Here is a 17,210-nt window from a genome sequence, read left to right on the forward strand (position 1 = left end):
ACCATGTTGCAAACCCTTGTGATTATAGGTACTCTAAATATAGCTTATATTTAGAGTCCTCATTAGCTGGTGATCATGTACTAGAAGTTCTGACATTTTTCAAATAAGTAAAGGCTGCCTCTTGAGTCTCTGTCCATTTAAATTCCCTATTCTTCCTAGTTATTTTATAAATGTGTTTTAATATATCCCCATATGTGATATGTTTGTTTCCAATATCCATGCATCATCTATCAGTTTCTGAGCTTCTTCTTTTGTGGTAGGAGTTGGTATGTAATCTGTTTGGGTTATGACTTGGTCTGGTATTTTTCTGCCTTCAGAGGACCAAATCATGCCTAAAAATTTTATAGTAGTGTGGGGTCTTTGGACCTTACTTGGGTTGATTGTCCATCCCGAGTGTAAAGAATTTAATTAACTCCATTTTTGATGCTAGTTTGTTCTTCCAAGTTATCACCAGAAATAGAAGTATCATCAAAAAAGGAAATACTGGTTTCTATGTATGTTGAATTTTCATGAACAGCCTGGATGTCTTGTGTTAGAGTGTTGTGGGATATTACTAGTCTGCTAAGGTATCCTTGTGGTAACCTAGTGAACTTATATTGTCTGCCTTCCATGTACATGCAATCATGGTTTGACTTTCCTCATCGACTGGAATAGCAAAGAACATGTCAGATAAGTCTGTCACTGTATAATAAGTTCTGGATCCAGTGGTGATATTGTTTAAGAGAGCGCTTGTATCTGGGAGTGCTCCCTCAATTTTGGGGGAGTGTTTGTTTAAATTCCTATAATCTATCTTTTTAAGGGCAGATTGGATTATTATATGGTGAAATAGTAGGCACAATCCTTAGTTCCTTTAGTAGTTCCTGAATTTTTTCCTTAATTTGAGAATATCCTATGACATCCATTCCAAGCATGTTTTCTAAATTGAGACTTATGAAACATTTAGCCTTATTTTTATTTATTTTTTTAAAGTAGACTCCATGCCCAGCATGCAGCTGAACATGGGGCTTGAACTCAGATCCTGTGATCAAGACCTGAGTTAAAAATCAAGAGTCAGATGCTTAACTGACTGAGCCACCCAGGCACCCCCGAAATGTTTTGTTTATTTATTTATGTAATTTATTTATTGAAACCTTTAGCCTTAGTGAGTGGTCTGTCACCAGTCTATGTACTCACATCCCTTGGGTTGATTTTTCTCCAAATCCTTCATTAGTCCCTTTTTATTGTTGAAGTTTTCCAAATTACTAGAATATCTTTGTATCATTGTTACTTGGGGCGCTATATCTAACAACATGGTGGTGTATGTATTTTTATATACAAAAGGGTTTCTATTGATATAGTTAGTGTAACATATGGGCAGTTGTCTCTGGCTTGGGCCAAGGGTTTATAATGAAGTTATTATATTACATACAGTAAGTGAGTTAGTGGGTCTACAAATGGGTTTCTTTTCGTAGGTCTATTTACTCTAAAAGGTTGTTTATCTCTCTTTCTCTGCCACTATAAGTAGTTTCTGGGTTTTCTTTACCTTTTTCTAAAGATTTTATTTGTTTGTTTGTTTGTTTGAGAGAGAGAGAGAGAGAGAGAGAGGCGCCAAGGGAGAGGCATGGAGCGCAATGCAGGGGCTTGATCCCAGGACCCTGAGATCATGACCTGAGCTGAAATCAAGAGTTGGACACCCAAACAACTGAACGACCCAGGCACCCCTCTTTCTGGTGTTTCTATTTTTATAAATTGCTTTACAGTGTAGTGGTCTAAATAGTTTAGGTGGCCAATAGGGCCTTAAAGATTTAGGCTTTTATGGTCCATTTTTTTTCTTTTTTTATTATTATTATGTTATGTTAATCACCATACATCATTAGTTTTTGACGTAGTGTTCCATGATTCATTGTTTGTGTATAACACCCAGTGCTCCATGCAGAAGTGCCCTCCTTAATACCCATCACTAGGCTAACCCATCCCCCCACCCCCGTCCCCTCTAGAACCCTCAGTTTGTTTTATGGTCCATTTTGATTGGGTCCATTTACATTAGGTAAAGGCCTGTTCTATCCATATATGTGAGCATCAAAACTATAGCCTTTATCTTAGTTCCTCAGCTGTTCTTATCAAGTCAATCAGTTCTCCTGTGTTTCTGGCACCTGCAAATAACTGTTAATAATGTTGTTCTGTCCTATGGGGTATAGCTTTAAGAATGACCTTTTTATTTTATATAAGTTTTTACGTAAACTCCAGTTAACAGAGTGTAATATTAGTTTCAGATGTACAATATAGTGATTCAACACTTCCATACAACACCTGGTGCTCATCACAAGTGCCCTCCTTAATCTCCGTCACCTATTTAATCCATCCTCCCACCAATCTCCCCTCTGGTAACCATCAGTTTGTTCTCTATACTTAAGGGTCTGTTTCTTGGTTTGTCTCTCTCTCTCTCTCTTCTTTTCCCCCTTTGCTCTTTTGTTTTGTTTTTAAATTCCACATGAGTGAAATGCTATGGTATTTGTTTTTCTCTGACTTATTTCACTTAGCATAATACTCTCTAGCTCCATCCAGGTCATTGCAAATGGAAGAAGGACCTTTTTAATTTGTTCTGTCGCTTTTGCATGTAATGATGAGGGTGCCTATCCCCTATCATAATTCATAGTTAATAGTCCTAATTTCATTATTATATTAGTATTGTCCCCAGATATTTTCCATGGAGATGTCTTAAGGGACATCCTAGGAACATATTAGATATAAGCCATCTTAATCTCCAGGTTGCTACTACCCTGTCAAACAAAGATCTTTGTAAATTAGTACTGTTTTCTCCAGATGCTCTAAGATGTTGATTAAATTTAGCATCTGGGGTAATGGTCCAAGTTGTGCAGTCTCTATTTCTGTGAGGATCAGGTTAGTCCTACTTTGGACTACTAATAGCCACTGGGTTTTTGTGTCCAAATCAGTCTCTTGGAATTCCATTCTAATTTTTGTCATTTCTTGTCTGGAAAAAGCTCTCTCTCCAGTGACTGATTGTAGTTCTGTGTATTTTCATGGCCCTCGCATCTAGTAAGTTAAAGTTACTGGGGCCAAAAGGATTTAAAAAATCATCATCCTCAGTGTGTGGATTGTTGTCCTTAAGAGCAAAAGGCTCTGGGTTTCCTCCTACTCTGGAGATCACTTTTTAAAAAAATTTGAGAAAGTGAGAGCATGTGTGGAGGGGCAGAGGGAGAGGGAGAAGTAGACTCACTGCTGAGCAGGGAGCCTGACAAGGGGCTCAATCCCAGGACCCTGGATCATGACCTGAGTGATGGCAGACGCTTAACCGACTGAGCCACCCAGGCACCCCTGGAGATCACTTTTTGTGCTAGTACTTTTCCTTTCTTCCTATCAGCATCTATGTTACTGAATGCACCTAATAAGAACACTAGAATGTTTTCCTTTGTTGCTCTTTTTTTTTTTAAGTTAAACTCTACCCTCAGTGTGAGGATTGAATTCACGACCCTCAGATCAAGAGTCATAAGCTTCACCGACTGAGCCAGCCAGCTCCCGCTTCACTGCTTTTTTTAAATATAGGATATAACTTACTGGGTTGAGTGATCAGGCCAACATTTTGAGTTATCTTCGTTTTAAGATTTGTCCAGACTAAGCCTTCAGTGGGTCTTCAGGGATCCTAAGAAGTTAACATATAATCCATCCTACCCCTAAACCACTTCTTGAGTAATTTTGGTAGGGTTAATGACTGAGGCATATTTGCTATTGTCCTCCTGCCTTTCACAACAGTGTTCAAAATATGTTTTATTACAGAGGCGCGTTAATGAGGTTCATACATTGTCGGAAGAAGCCTGGTTATTAGAGCTAATTTGGGGGTAACTGGCATCTGCCTAATTCCAAGCCCCAACGTACACAAATGCAGATATTCCCCGTGAAGGCAGATCTGGAGGAAACTGGACAGCCTTGCTAGGGTGGGGGTCAGGCAGATGGTCCCGGGCCTGTATCTTCCTGGGATTTCCTGGGAGCCTTGACTGCTGGAGGACCCCATCAGGCAGTTAGCCCAATTGGAGACTGATTATCTCCAGTTTAAAGCTGCGATATTTGGGGGTGGGCTCCCTTCATTCTGGAGGGTATGCAGGTGGTTGGGGACCAGACAGAGCTCTCCAGGCTTGGAAGGCCCCAGGTGCTTAAGGGCAGCTGACAGGGGGCATACTGGTATTTCCAAGGGGCTTATTGGCTCCATAGAGTTAACCTTAGTTCCTGAAAGCTGTCTGGTTATATCTGAATCTACGCATGTCTCTCAAATACAATATTCCAGTCTAAGCCTTGTTATATAACCAGTGTTTCTAGTTGTGTCCTGTCACTAGGAGAACAGATTCTTGTTGAAGTTATGCAAATAAATATATTGCCATGAAAATGTAAGAATACTCATTGAGAATTTCCAAATGCTGGGGGGATTAGATAGGGAGGAAAAGATAAATTATTCAGTTCTGCTTATAAAGGTGTAATTTGCCAAATTTCTGTAAGTCATAGCTGAAGAGAAAAGGTTTTCTTATATCAGGAAAACAAAAGATTAAAAACCAGCAGTATTTCAAACAAAAAGTCATACAAATTATAACCATACTCCTCAGTTTATTCAGTCCTACATAATTAATTTTTGTTGATCTTTTGTTAGTAGTTTTATGAAGCCATCAGTTTCTCCGTTAGAGTTCTGTAAATTCTTACACAGTTGAATGGTATAATCTTTAAGTTATCAGAGACCTGTATTTTAGAGTACTTGCCAGAGTTTTTTCCCTGAATCTCCTTGAAGATGAAGCCATCTTGCCAAAATATTAGAGTAAAATAATAACTGTGTGTAAATGACAAAAAGACTTAAAAATGTCTGTGGTTAATGATCTGATTAGAGTTTGTTACAATGCAATTAATAAGGAAATTTGGTTATTTCTGTGACACACAGTACTTCAGGATAATAACTAGAATTATAAGTGATAACATAGCAAGACACATCAGATTTTTAAGAGTTTCATATGATTTCTAGAACACTTATATTTTAATAACATATATCTCCCCAAATATAATCTAAGAAGATTTAGCATCACTTTTTTGACAATGCTTCCCATGTAACTTAACATACCAAATAAACCTAATTAATTTATTATCTCTTTTATGAGAACAAATCCTTTTAAATATTCCAGGGATCTGCTGAAAATTTCAGTTAGTTTGTGGTCAAAAGACTTCATTCCAGGGGCGCCCAGGTGGCTCAGTTGTTAAGCGTCTGCCTTTGGCTCGGGTCATGATCCCGGAGTCCGGGGATCGAGCCCTGTGTTGGGCTCCCTGCTCCGCGGGGAGCCTGTTTCTCCCTTCTCCCCTGCTCCTGCTCTTTCTCTCTCTCTCTCTCAAATAAATAAATCTTTAAAAAAAAAAAAAAAAAAAAGACTTCATTTCAGAATGTGATTTGGGGAAGTTTGTTGAAAAATGTAAAAAAACTTGGACATTTGATTAAATAGGATCACAGGTCATTATGAAACAATACTTGGTTATCCATTTAACCAAAGTGGCATTTAAAGACTTCACAGGCAAATACAGACAAACACTTGTAAAAAGCCTTAGCTCTTTTAATATTGAATAGAGGTATCTTAAGCAATCAAAGACCTGATAAAGACAAAATGTATGGGGTGCCTGACTGGCTCAGCCAGTGGACCATGCAATTCTTTATCTTGGGGTTGTGAGTTTGAGCCTCACACTGGGTGTAGAGATCACTTAAAAATAAAATCTTAAGAAAAAAAAAAAAGAAAATGTAGAATCTTTGTTTTTCTAGGTAGATTACATTAAAGGTAGAGAAAAACATTTTTTTTATTAAAACATGATTAAAGAAAACTTTTAACAGAAAAGACAAGTTTTAATTTTGTACCAGCTTACTTTGATATTAAAACTCATTTTTAATAAGTTTATTTTAATCTTAGCCAGCTTGACCATACATTAAAATTTCTTTTTAAAAATTTTTTAAAGATTTTATTTATTTATTAGAGAAAGAGAGCACAAGGCGGGGGAGCACAAGGCAGAGGGAGAAGGAGAAGCAGGCTCCCCATGGAGCAGGGAGCCCAATGCGGGGCTCAATCCCAGGAGCCTGGGATCATGACCTGAGCCAAGGGCAGATGCTTTAACCGACTGAGCCACCCAGGAGCCCCTAAAATGCCTTTTTAAAAATTCCTTTTAAAAAAATTCCTTTTTCACAAACCTTTTACAACTTTTTCTTTTTTTTAAATAGAGTTTGTCCTAAGTCTTTCCTCTTTAAGTAAACAGCCTCAGCCTCACATTAGGACAAAAGTACTCACTTTGTTTCAACAAAAATGCATCTCATTCCTCAGACCTTCTTTTACCAAAAGCACTCCCCTTAGGTTTCTTGCATAAGGAATTTACTTTTTTAAAGCCTATTTTTTTGTCTCTTTTTTCTCCTGGGAGCTTTATGGTTTCAGATCTTACATTTAAGTCTTTAATCCATTTTGAGTTTTTGTTTTATTTTAATTCCAGTATAGATAACAGTGTTATATTAGTTTCAGGTGTACAATATAGTGATTCAACTATTCTATAGATCACTCAGTGCTCCTCAAGATAAGTGTACTCTTAATCCTCTTCACCTGTTTTACCCATCCCCCTCCCCTCCCCCTCTGGTAACCATCAGTTTGTTCTCTATAATTAAGAATTGGTTTTTTGGTTTGTCTCTTTTTTTTTTTTTCCTTTGTTCACTTGTTTTCTTTCTTCAAATCTACATATGAGGGAAATCATATGGTACTTGTCTTTCTCTGACTTCACAACATTATACTCTCTAGCTCCATCCACATTGTTGCAAATGGCAAGATCTCATTCTTTTTATGGCTGAATAATATGCCATTGTGTATATATATATGTATATATATACACCACATCTTTGTGCATTCATCGAACAGTGGACACTCGGACTGCTGCCACATCTTGGCTATTGTAGATATGCTGCTATAAACATAGGGGTGCATGTATCCCTTTGGATTAGTGTTTTTGTATTCTTTGGGTAAATACCTAGTAGTGCCATTGCTGGGTCATAGGGTAGTTCTATTTTTACCTTTTTGAGGAACCTCCATACTGTTTCCACAGTGACCATACCAGTTTGCATTCCCACCAACAGTGCAAAAGTGTCTCTTTTTCTCCATATCCTTGCCAACACCTGTTGTTTCTTATGTTGATTTTAGCCATTCTGACAGGTGCGAGGTGATAGCTCACTGTAGTTTCGATCTGCATTCCCCTGATGATGAGCATCTATCTTTTCATGTGTCTGTTGGCCATCTGTATGTCTTTGGAGAAATGTCTGTTCACTTCTGCCCATTTTTTAACTATTTGGTTTCTTGGCATTGAGTTTGGTTAGTTCTTTATATATTTTGGATACTAACCCTTTATCAGATATTTCATTTGCAAATATCTTCTACCACTCTGTAGGCTGTCTTTTAGTTTTATTGATTGTTTCCTTTGCTGTGAAGAAGCTTTTTATTTTGATGTTGTCCTGATCATTTATTTTTTCTTTTATTTCCCTTGCCTTAGGAGACATATCTAGAAAAATGTTGATACAGCTGATGTCAGAGAAATTATTGCCTGTGCTCTGCTCTAGGATTTTCATGGTTTCAGGTCTCATACTTAGGCCTTTAATCCATTTTGAGTTTATTTTTGTGTATACTGTTAAAAGGGGCCCAGTTTCATTCTTGTGTGTGTAGCTGTCCAGTTTTCCCAATACCATTTGTTGAAGAGACTGTCTTTTTCCCATTGCATATACTTGCCTCTTTTGTCAAAGATTAATTGACCATATAATTGTGAGTTTATTTCTGGGCTCTCTATTCTGTTCCATTGATCTGTGTATCTATTTTTGTGCCAGTACCATACTGTTTTGATTACTACAGCTTTGTAGTATAACTTGAAATCTGAAATAGTGATACCTCCCACTTTGTTTTTCTTTTTCAATGTTGCTTTGGTGATTCAAGGCCTTTTGTGGTTCCATACAAATTTTAGGATTGTTTGTGAAAAATGCTCTTGGTTCTTTGATAGGGATTGTATTAAATGTGAAGATTTCTTTGGGTAGTATGGACATTTTAACAATATTTGTTTTTTCAATCCATGAGCATGTAATGTTTTTCTACTTCTTTGTGTCTTCCTCAATTTCTTTCATAAGTGTTTTATAGTTTTCAGAGTACAGATCCTTTACCTCTTTGGTTAGGTTTATTCCTAGGTATCTTATGGGTTTTGGTGCAGTTGTAAATGGGATCAATTCCTTGATTTCTCTTTTTTTCTGCCTCATTGTTAATGTATAGAAATGCAACTATACATTGCATTTCTATAGTGCATTGATTTTATATCCTGTGCATTGATTTTTTATCCTGCCATGTTGCTGAATTCCTGTATGAGTTCTAGCAATTTTGGGGTGAAGTCTTTGGGGTTTTCTACATAGAGTATCATGTCATCTGCAAAGAGTGAGAGTTTGATGATAACTATGCTGATTCGGATGCCTTTTATTTCTTTTTGTTGTCTGATTGCTGAGGCTAGGACTTCTAGTACTATGTTCAACAACAGTGGTGAGAGTGGACATCTCTGTTGTGTTCCTGACCTTAGGGGAAAAGCTCTCAGTTCTTCCCCACTGAGAATGATATTCACTGTGGGGTTTTTTGTATATGGCTTTTATGATATTGAGGTGTGTTCCTTCTATTCGTAAACTACAGAGCTTTAATCAAGAAAGGATGCTGTATTTTGTCAAATACTTTTTCTGCATCTATTGAGAGGATCATATAGTTCTTGTCCTTTCTTTTATTAATGTAGTATATCATATTGATTTGAGGATGTTGAACCACCCTTGCAGCCCAGGAATAAATCCCACTTGGTCGTGGTGAATAATCCTTTTAATGTACTGTTGGATCCTATTAGCTAGTACCTTGGTGAGAATTTTTGCATCCATGTTCATCAGGGATATTGGTCTGTAATTCTCCTTTCTTTTAGGGCCCCTGTCTGGTTTTCAGATCAAGGTAATGCTGGCCTCATAGAAAGAGTTTGGAAGTTTTCCTTCCATTTCTATTGTTTGAAACAGGTTCAGAAGAATAGGCATTAATTTTTCTTTAAATGTTTGGTAGAATTCCCCTAGAAGGCCATCCAGCCTTGGACTCTTGTTTGTTGGGAGATTTTTTGTTACTGCTTCAATTTCTTTGCTGGTTATGGGTCTGTTCAGGTTTTCTATTTCTTCCTGTTTCAGTTTTGGTGGTTTATATGTTTCTGGGAATGCATCCATTTCTTCCAGATTGCCTAAATTGTTGGCATATACTTGCTTTATAATATTCTCTTATAATTGTATTTCTTCAGTGTTGGTTGTGGTCTCTCCTCTTTCATTCATGATTTTATTTATTTGGGTTGTTTCTCTTTTCTTTTTGATAAGTCTGGCTAGGGGTTTATAGATCTTATTAATTCTTTCAAGGAACCCGCTCATAGTTTCATTGATCTGTTCTCTTCTTTTGATTTCTGTATCATTGCTATCTGCTCTAATCTCTATTTCTCTTCTCCTGCTGGATTTAGGCCTTATTTGCTGTTCTTTTTCCAGCTCCTTTAGGTGTAAGGTTAGGTTATGTATTTGAGACTTTGCTTGTTTCTTGAGAAAGGCGTGTATTGCTATGTACTTCCCTCTCAAGACCACCTTTGCTGTATCCCAAAGGTTCTGAACTGTTGTGTTTTCATTTCATTTGTTTCCATGTATTTTTAAAAATTCTTCTTTAATTTCCTGGTTGATCCATTCATTTTTTAGTAGGATGCTCTTTAACCTCCATGTATTTGTGTTCCTTCGAATTTTCTCTTGTGATTGAGTTCAAGTTTTAAAGCATTATGGTCTGAAAATATGCATGGTTAATCTCAGTCTTTTGGTACCGGTTGAGACCTGATTTGTGACCCAGTATGTGATCTATTCTGGAGAATGTTCCATGTGCACTCAAGAAGAATGTGTATTCTGTTGCTTTAGGATGGAATGTTCTGAATATATCTGTGAAGTCCATCTGGTCCTGTGTGTCATTCAAAGCCCTTGTTTCCTTGTTGATCTTCTGCTTAGATGTCCTGTCCATTGTTGTGAGTGGGGTGTTAAAGTCCCCTACTATTATTGTACTATTATCAATGAGTTCCTTTATGTTTGTTGTTAATTGTTTTATATATTTTGGTGCTCCCAAGTTAGGGGCATAAATATTTACAATTGTTAGATCTTGTTGAATAAACATTTTAATTATGATATATTGTCTGTCTGCATTTCTTATTTCAGTCTTTGGTTTAAAATATAGTTTGTCTGGGGCACCTGGGTGGCTCAGTCTGTAAAATGTCTGCCTTCAGCTCAGGTCATGATCCCAGGGTCCTGGGATCGAGCCCTGCATCGAGCTCCCTGCTCAGCGGGAAGCCTGCTTCTCCCTCTCCCACTCCCTCTGCTTGTGTTTGCTCTCTTGCTGTCTCTCTCTGTCTCTCAAATAAATAAATAAAATCTTAAAAAAAAATAAATTAAAAAAATAAAATCTAGTTGGTCTGATAGAAGGCTTGCTACTCCAGTTTTCTTTTGATGTCCATTAGCATGATAAATGGTTCTCCACCCCTCACTTTCTATTTGGGGATGTCTTTGGGTCTAAAATGAATCTCTTGTACTCACTTTGGTAGCACATATACTAAAATTGGAACAACACAGAGAAGATTAGCATGGCCCCTGCTCAAGGATGACATGCAAATTTGTGAAGTGTTCCATATTTTTATTACAGCAAAAAAATAAATAAATAAAATAAAATGAAGCTCTTGCAGACAGCATATTGATGTTGCAGACAGCATATTAATGGGTCTTGTTTTTTTTATCCAATCTGATACCCAGTGTCTTTTGATTGGAGCATTTAGTCCAGTTACATTCAGAGTAAGTATTGAAAGATAAGAATTTAGAGCCATTGTATTACCTGTAAAGTCACTGTTTCTGTAGATTGTCTCTGTTCCTGTCTGGCCTTTGGTACTTTTGGGCTCTCTCTTTGCTCAAAGGATCCCCTTTAATATTTCTTGCAGGGCTGGTTTAGTGTTCACAAATTCCTTTAGTTTTTGTTTGTCCTGGAAACTTTTTATCTCTCCTATTCTGAATGACAGCCTTGCTGGATAAAGTATTCTTGGCTGCATATTTTTCCCATTTAGCACATTGCATATATCATGCCAATCCTTTCTGGCCTGCCAGGTCTCTGTGACCAGGTCTGTTGCCAGCCTTATGTTTCTACCCCTATAGGTTAAGGACCTCTTGTACCAAGCTGCTTTCAGGATTTTCTCTTTATCTCTGACATTTGCAAGCTTCACTATTATATGTCGAGGTGTTGACCTATTTTTATTGATTCTGAGGGGGGTTCTCTGTGCCTCCTGCACTTGAATGCCTGTTTCTTTCCCCAGATTAGGGAAGTTATCAGCTACAATTTATTCAAATAAACCTTCTGCGCCTTTCTCTCTCTTCATCCTCTGGAACCCCTATTATTCAGATACTATTTTGCTTTATGGTATCACTGATTTCTAGAAGTCTCCCTACATGATCCAGTAGTTGTTTTTCTCATCTTCCCTATTCTCCATTATTTTGTCTTCTATATTACTGACTCACTCTTCAGCCTCATTTATTTTAGCTGTTAGAACCTCCATTTTTTTTTTTTTTACTGCATCTCAGTGACAGCATTTTTAATTTCAGCCTGATTAGATTTTAGTTCTTTTATTTCTACAGTAAAGGATTCTCTAGTGTCTTCTATGCTTTTTTTAAAGCCCAGCTAGTATCTTTATACTTGTTTTGAATTCTAGTTCCAATGTCTTATCTCCATATTGGTTAAATCCCTGGCAGGGAGTACTTCCTCCTGTTCTTTCTTTTGGGGTGAGTTTCTCTGTCTTGTCATTATGTCCAGAAAAGAATAGAAGAAAGAGAGAGAAAGGACAAAAATAATAACAAGACAAGCCAGAAGAAAAAAGAAACAAAATAAAAATTCAAAGTAAAACAGAAGAAAACGATAAACTAGATCCTGTCTGTATTTTGGTCTGTTTGTTAAAAAAAAACTAGATCCCAAAATAGGAAAGAAAGATGTATATATACACACACACAAATACAATAAAACACAATGAAAGGAAACCAAAAATAAAAAATATGTATAATGTATATATAAAAATAAAAATTAAAAAAGAATTAAAAAAGAATTGAGGGACACCTGGGTGGCTCAGTCAGTTGGGCATCTGCCTTTGGCTTGGGTCATGATCCCAGGGTCCTGGGATCAAGTCCTTCAACAGTCTCCTTGCTCAGCGGGGAGTCTGCTGCTCCCTCTCTCACTCCATCTGTGCTCTCTCTCCCTCTCTCTCTCAAATAAATAAATAAAATCTTTTAAAAAAATAAGAAAATAGCTGGAAAAAAATAAAACTGAAAGATTAAAGAATTAAAAAAAGAAAACCACAAATGCTATATACTGTTTTCCCCAAGAGCTGAAGGTGTGCAGGCCTCTGTGATCAGAAACTTGGTCTGAGCAAGCTGTTCTTGCTGGTTCTGGGGGAGGGGCCTGTTGCTCTGATTCTCAGGTGCCTTTGCACTTGTGAAAATGCGCCACCCTTGCCAGGGGGCTGGGCTCAGTGTAGCGGCTCCAGATTGCATTATGTGGCACTATTTTGTTCCCTGAAGGTTTTCAGCACTGAAGGGGGGATGAAAATGGCGGCGCCCTCCTCTCTAGCCCTGGAACTGAAAGTTCACATCCCCCACTCTTCAGTGAGCTCTCACAGAAAATCAATCACTTTTGTCTCCCTGGTTTCTGGCCGATCTCTGTGTTCACCCAGTCTGTGACCTATCATTTTTCATCTCAGGCCCATGACCCAGTTTCAAGTCTCCAAATTTTACCGACTCATGCGGCACAGGGAGAGGGGGAGGGAGAGGGGTCTCACTGCGCTCTTCCTTTTGCTGGACCCGTGCCTGGGGAGAGGTTGCCCGACTGTGCAGGGGTTCCCAGTTTATGGCAACACTGAGCAGGAAGCCAGCACCTAGACTTGCTGGTTTCAGCTGGCTTCCCTGCTCTGATGCTTGGGAACTCTGCCGCATTCAGGCACCCCCATCCTTTTTGTGACCCCAGGGATCCTGAGACCAGGCTGTCGCACCTGGGATTCTGCCCTGCTTCGCCACCTGAGCACCTTTAAGCCAGGGACTTCCCCCATCATAACAGACTTCTAAAAGTTCTGATTTTGTGTTCTGCTGTGTATTACTTTGCAGTAGCTTCCTTAAGCAGGCTCCCTCCCCATGCGGTATTCTCAGGTATATCGCCCCGGATTCATGTCTCCACACCTCCTGTCTTCCAAAAAGTGGTTGCTTTTCTATTTGTAGAATTGCAGCATTTCTTTTCTCAGATCTCCGATTGACTTCGCAGGTGTTCAGAATGATTTGATAACTAGCTGAATTCCAGGGACTGTACTAACTTAGGGTCCCCTACTCCTCTACCATCTTAACTCCTCCCCCTATTAGATTTTCTTGTTGAATAGTCCCCATTGTTGTGAGATAGTGTCGTTCTTCATCTCTTGTTACATTCTTTGGTTTAAAATCAAGTTTGATATAAGCATGGCTACTCTGGCTTTCTTTTGATGTCCATTTACATGATAAATGTTTCTCCATCCCCTCACTTTCAATCTGCAGGTGTCTTTAGGTCTAAAATGAGTCTCTTGTAGGCAGTATCTAGATGGGCCTTTTTTTTTAAATACAGTCTGACACCTTATGTCATTTGATTGGAGCATTTAGTCCATTTACATTCAGAGTAATTATTGGTAGATATGAAATTAGTGCCATTTTATTACTTGTTTTGTCATTGTATCCAGAGATTTTCCCTGTTCCTTTCTTGTCTTTGTCAATTTTGGTCTTTCCTTTCCACTCAAAGAGTCCCCTTTAATATTTCTTGCAGGGCTGGTTTAGTGGTCATGAACTCCTTCAGTTTTTGTTTTTCTGGGAAACTCTTTGTCTCTCCTTCTATTCTGAATGATAGTCTTGAGGGATAGAGTATTCTTGGCCACAGATTTTTTTCCATTCAGTACATTGACTATATCATGCCATTGCCTTCTGGCTTGCCAAAAGTTTCTGTGGACAGATAGCAGTTGACCTGCTATTGTTGATTTTGATGGGAGTTCTCTGTGCCTCCTGGATTTGGATGTCTGTTCCTTCCCCCAATTAAGGAAGTTTTCAGCTATAATTTCCTCAAATAAACCTTCTGCCCCCTTTTCCTGCTCTTCTTCTGGAACTCCTATGAATACGAATGTTACTATGTTTGATGGTGTCACTGAGTTCCCTAAGTCTACTTTTGTGATCCAAATTGTTTGTTCTTTTTTTCAGCTTCATTATTTTCCATAATTCTATCTTCTAAGCATATTCCTGAAGCACATTCCTGTCCTCTTCCCATCCTTGTAGTCATTACATCCTTTTTTTTTTTTTTTTTTGGTATTTTACTGGACTGATGTACATTTCACCATTTCTGAAAACGTAAAATTAACATAGGACTAAGAATATAGAATAAGAAAGGGGGAGAAGCCATCCACAAATTTGAGTAAACCAGAAAGGTATGTAAAACATTAGGTTGGAATTGAGGGAAAAACCTGTTCGGAGGTGAAGGGAAGTCCTTGGTTTCTAACAAAAATCTCCTAAAGGCTCTAGTAATACAAGGGTCAGTTTATGGAAAAACTCCGAATTGCACAAAACCCCATTAGGCAGGAGAAATGGGCAGGATAGAAGGACGTGGGCTGTGGGGGCAGCCGGTCTGCAGCAGGGATGGCTGGGCTGGAGGCTGAGGCTCAGGCCCAGGCCCTGTAGGTAGGAACAGGCTGGAAGACCAGAGGCATGTTCGTGCATTCACCCAAAGCTCAGCCTTTCCAGTTGATCTTTAGGATGCTGATGCTTTCCTCAGACAAGGGTCATTACATCCTTGTAGTCATTACATCCAGTTGGTTTTGAATTGTAGTTACTGCATTTTTCATTTTGGCCTGATTGTTTATCCTTTTTAATCTCTGTAGTAAGGGTCTTGCATGCTTTTCTGCGGCCCAGTTAGTATCGTTATGGTCATTGTTTTAAATATTACTTATATCTGTTTCAATTAGATCCCTGGTTGTGACATTTTCTTTTTCTTTTGTGTTCTTTCTTTTGGGATGAATTCCTCCATCTTGGCATTTTGTCTGGGTCTCTGTCTTCTTCTCTGTGTTAGGAAAGCCTGTTACATGTCCCACTCCTGAGAGTAATGGCTTTATGAAGAAGAGATCATGCACAGTCCAGGGCCTGGCACTTCAGGAAGTGTCTCTGTGCATAAATGCTGTGTGCAATCTGCGGCTGTGTTTTGGCTGCTCTGTCCCTCAGGTCAGTGGTCTATAGAGTTTCTTCCAGCCTGCGGTGGGGAGGGTTTGGACCTTGGCCAGAGTGTGGCAAGTTTTAACTAGGTGTGCTCTGGTCTGCTTGTTAAAAGAGACCTGATGGTATTTCCACTAGAGCTGAAGCTTTGTAGAACTCTGTGGTCAGTAGACATGGTGCGGGGGTTTGTGCTGGTCTTCTGGGGGCGGGGCCTGCTGCGCTGGTCCGCACACACACTTGCCCTAGAAAGGCAGCACCTGCAGGGCGCAGGGGCGCGGTCGTGGGGTAAGCAGGTTAGGCAGCCAGTGTTGGTGCTCGGCTGCTTCCTCAAGTTGGTTTATGCCGAGGGGTGGGAGACGGAAAGGTGCCAGCCTGCTCTGTGGAGGAGAGTGCATGTCTGCTGCTCTCAGGGAAGCAGGTTTTTTGTTTTTGTTTTTTTTAAGATTTTATTTATTTATTTGACAGAGCACACAGCAGAGGGAGCAGCAGACTCCCCAGGGAGCAGGGAGCCCGAGGCGGGGCTCGGTCCCAGGACCCTGAGATCATGACCTGAGGTGAAGGCAGACGCTCAACCATCTGAGCCACCCAGGTGCCCCTGAGGAGCGATTAATGTCCCCTCGTGCGTCACAGGCAGTTTTCAGGTCACGGATTTCACGCGGTGTCTGGGTCACCTGCCTGCCTGGCGCAGCACCGCACACCCTGGGCTCTACCTCAGCCAGGCCTGCTGACTTCTAAAATTCCAAACTTCGGGGACCTGGGGTGGTGGGGACTTTAGTCCTCCGGGAAAGGGTTTCAGCATGCTGGAACTGCTGCAGGTTTGACCCCGAAGGGCTGTCTCACCAGAGCGCAGGGGCCTGGGATTTGGAGCAAGCCGGCTAAACAGCCAGCCTCCTGGTGAGGGGCCCTCAGCAGGTGTGTCTATACCTGTGATGACGAGCAGGGAAGGGAAATGGTGCCCGCAGTTTTTTTGGTCTCCAGAGAGGCAGTGCCATCTCTCACAGATGTGCTCCAAAACGTAGTTTCTCCCCGTGCCCCTTAGGTGACCCTCGGATTGTGCAGTCTGCCCTGAGGTTGTTTGCTGGCCTCCACTCCAGGAGGGGGACCGTGTCCTCCAGTCTCTATCCCAGCCAAGCCCAGGGACCTCTCAAACTCCTTCTTGAGCCCCCCTGGTTGAAAAACCCACAAAATTCAGCCCCTCTCATTTTCCCAGCCAGTGGCTTTGGGGAAGTGTTCTCCTTGAGCATTCCCCTGTGCACTCCCCCCCCTCTCTTGCCTTTGTCCATGACCAGGGCTCCCTCCCCTCTGCAGCACCCACAATCAGTTTCTCCCCCAAACACGTCCCTTGAAGTGGCCTCTTCTCTCCCTCTAGTTGTGCGGTTTGTTCTCAGTCCTCAGGTTGATTTCTTTTTTTTTTTTTTTTAAGATTTTTTAAATTTATTTATTTGAGAGAGAGAATGAGAGAGAGAGAGCATGAGAGGGGGGAGGGTCCGAGGGAGAAGCAGACTCCCTGCCGAGCAGGGAGCCCGATGCGGGACTCGATCCCGGGACTCCAGGATCATGACCTGAGCCGAAGGCAGTCGCTTAACCAACTGAGCCACCCAGGCGTCCCGTCAGGTTGATTTCTTGAGTATTCAGAATGATTTAATAGTATTTGAGGGCTGGGGCAAGCCCAGGGCCCTCCTACTATGCCACTATCTTAGCTCTGGAACTCTTTCCCTTTTTAGTAGGTTGTTTATGAATAACTGTCACTCTGTAATGTACTCTTTCAATTTTCTTAATGGTAACTTTGAGATAAGTTTCAAATTTTGATCAAGTCCAGTTTTATGAGGAATTCTTAATCTCAGGAAACAAACTGAGGGTTGCTGGA

At 40.1% G+C, this 17,210-nt stretch overlaps 1 protein-coding gene and 1 non-coding gene across 3 annotated transcripts in view; one reads left to right on the forward strand and one right to left on the reverse strand.

Moving 5' to 3' along the window:
- CCDC18 (coiled-coil domain containing 18) overlaps positions 1 to 17,210 on the reverse strand; it is a 136,361-nt gene that overhangs the window by 3,450 nt on the left and 115,701 nt on the right. The window lies entirely within an intron of this gene.
- On the forward strand, positions 10,635 to 10,741 carry LOC116626713. The gene has a single exon (XR_004298307.1). It is a non-coding gene; the product is annotated as a U6 spliceosomal RNA (small nuclear RNA).

The sequence above is a fragment of the Phoca vitulina genome, unplaced genomic scaffold (assembly GCF_004348235.1).
Source record: "Phoca vitulina isolate PV1807 unplaced genomic scaffold, GSC_HSeal_1.0 scaffold2, whole genome shotgun sequence".
NCBI lineage: Eukaryota > Metazoa > Chordata > Mammalia > Carnivora > Phocidae > Phoca > Phoca vitulina.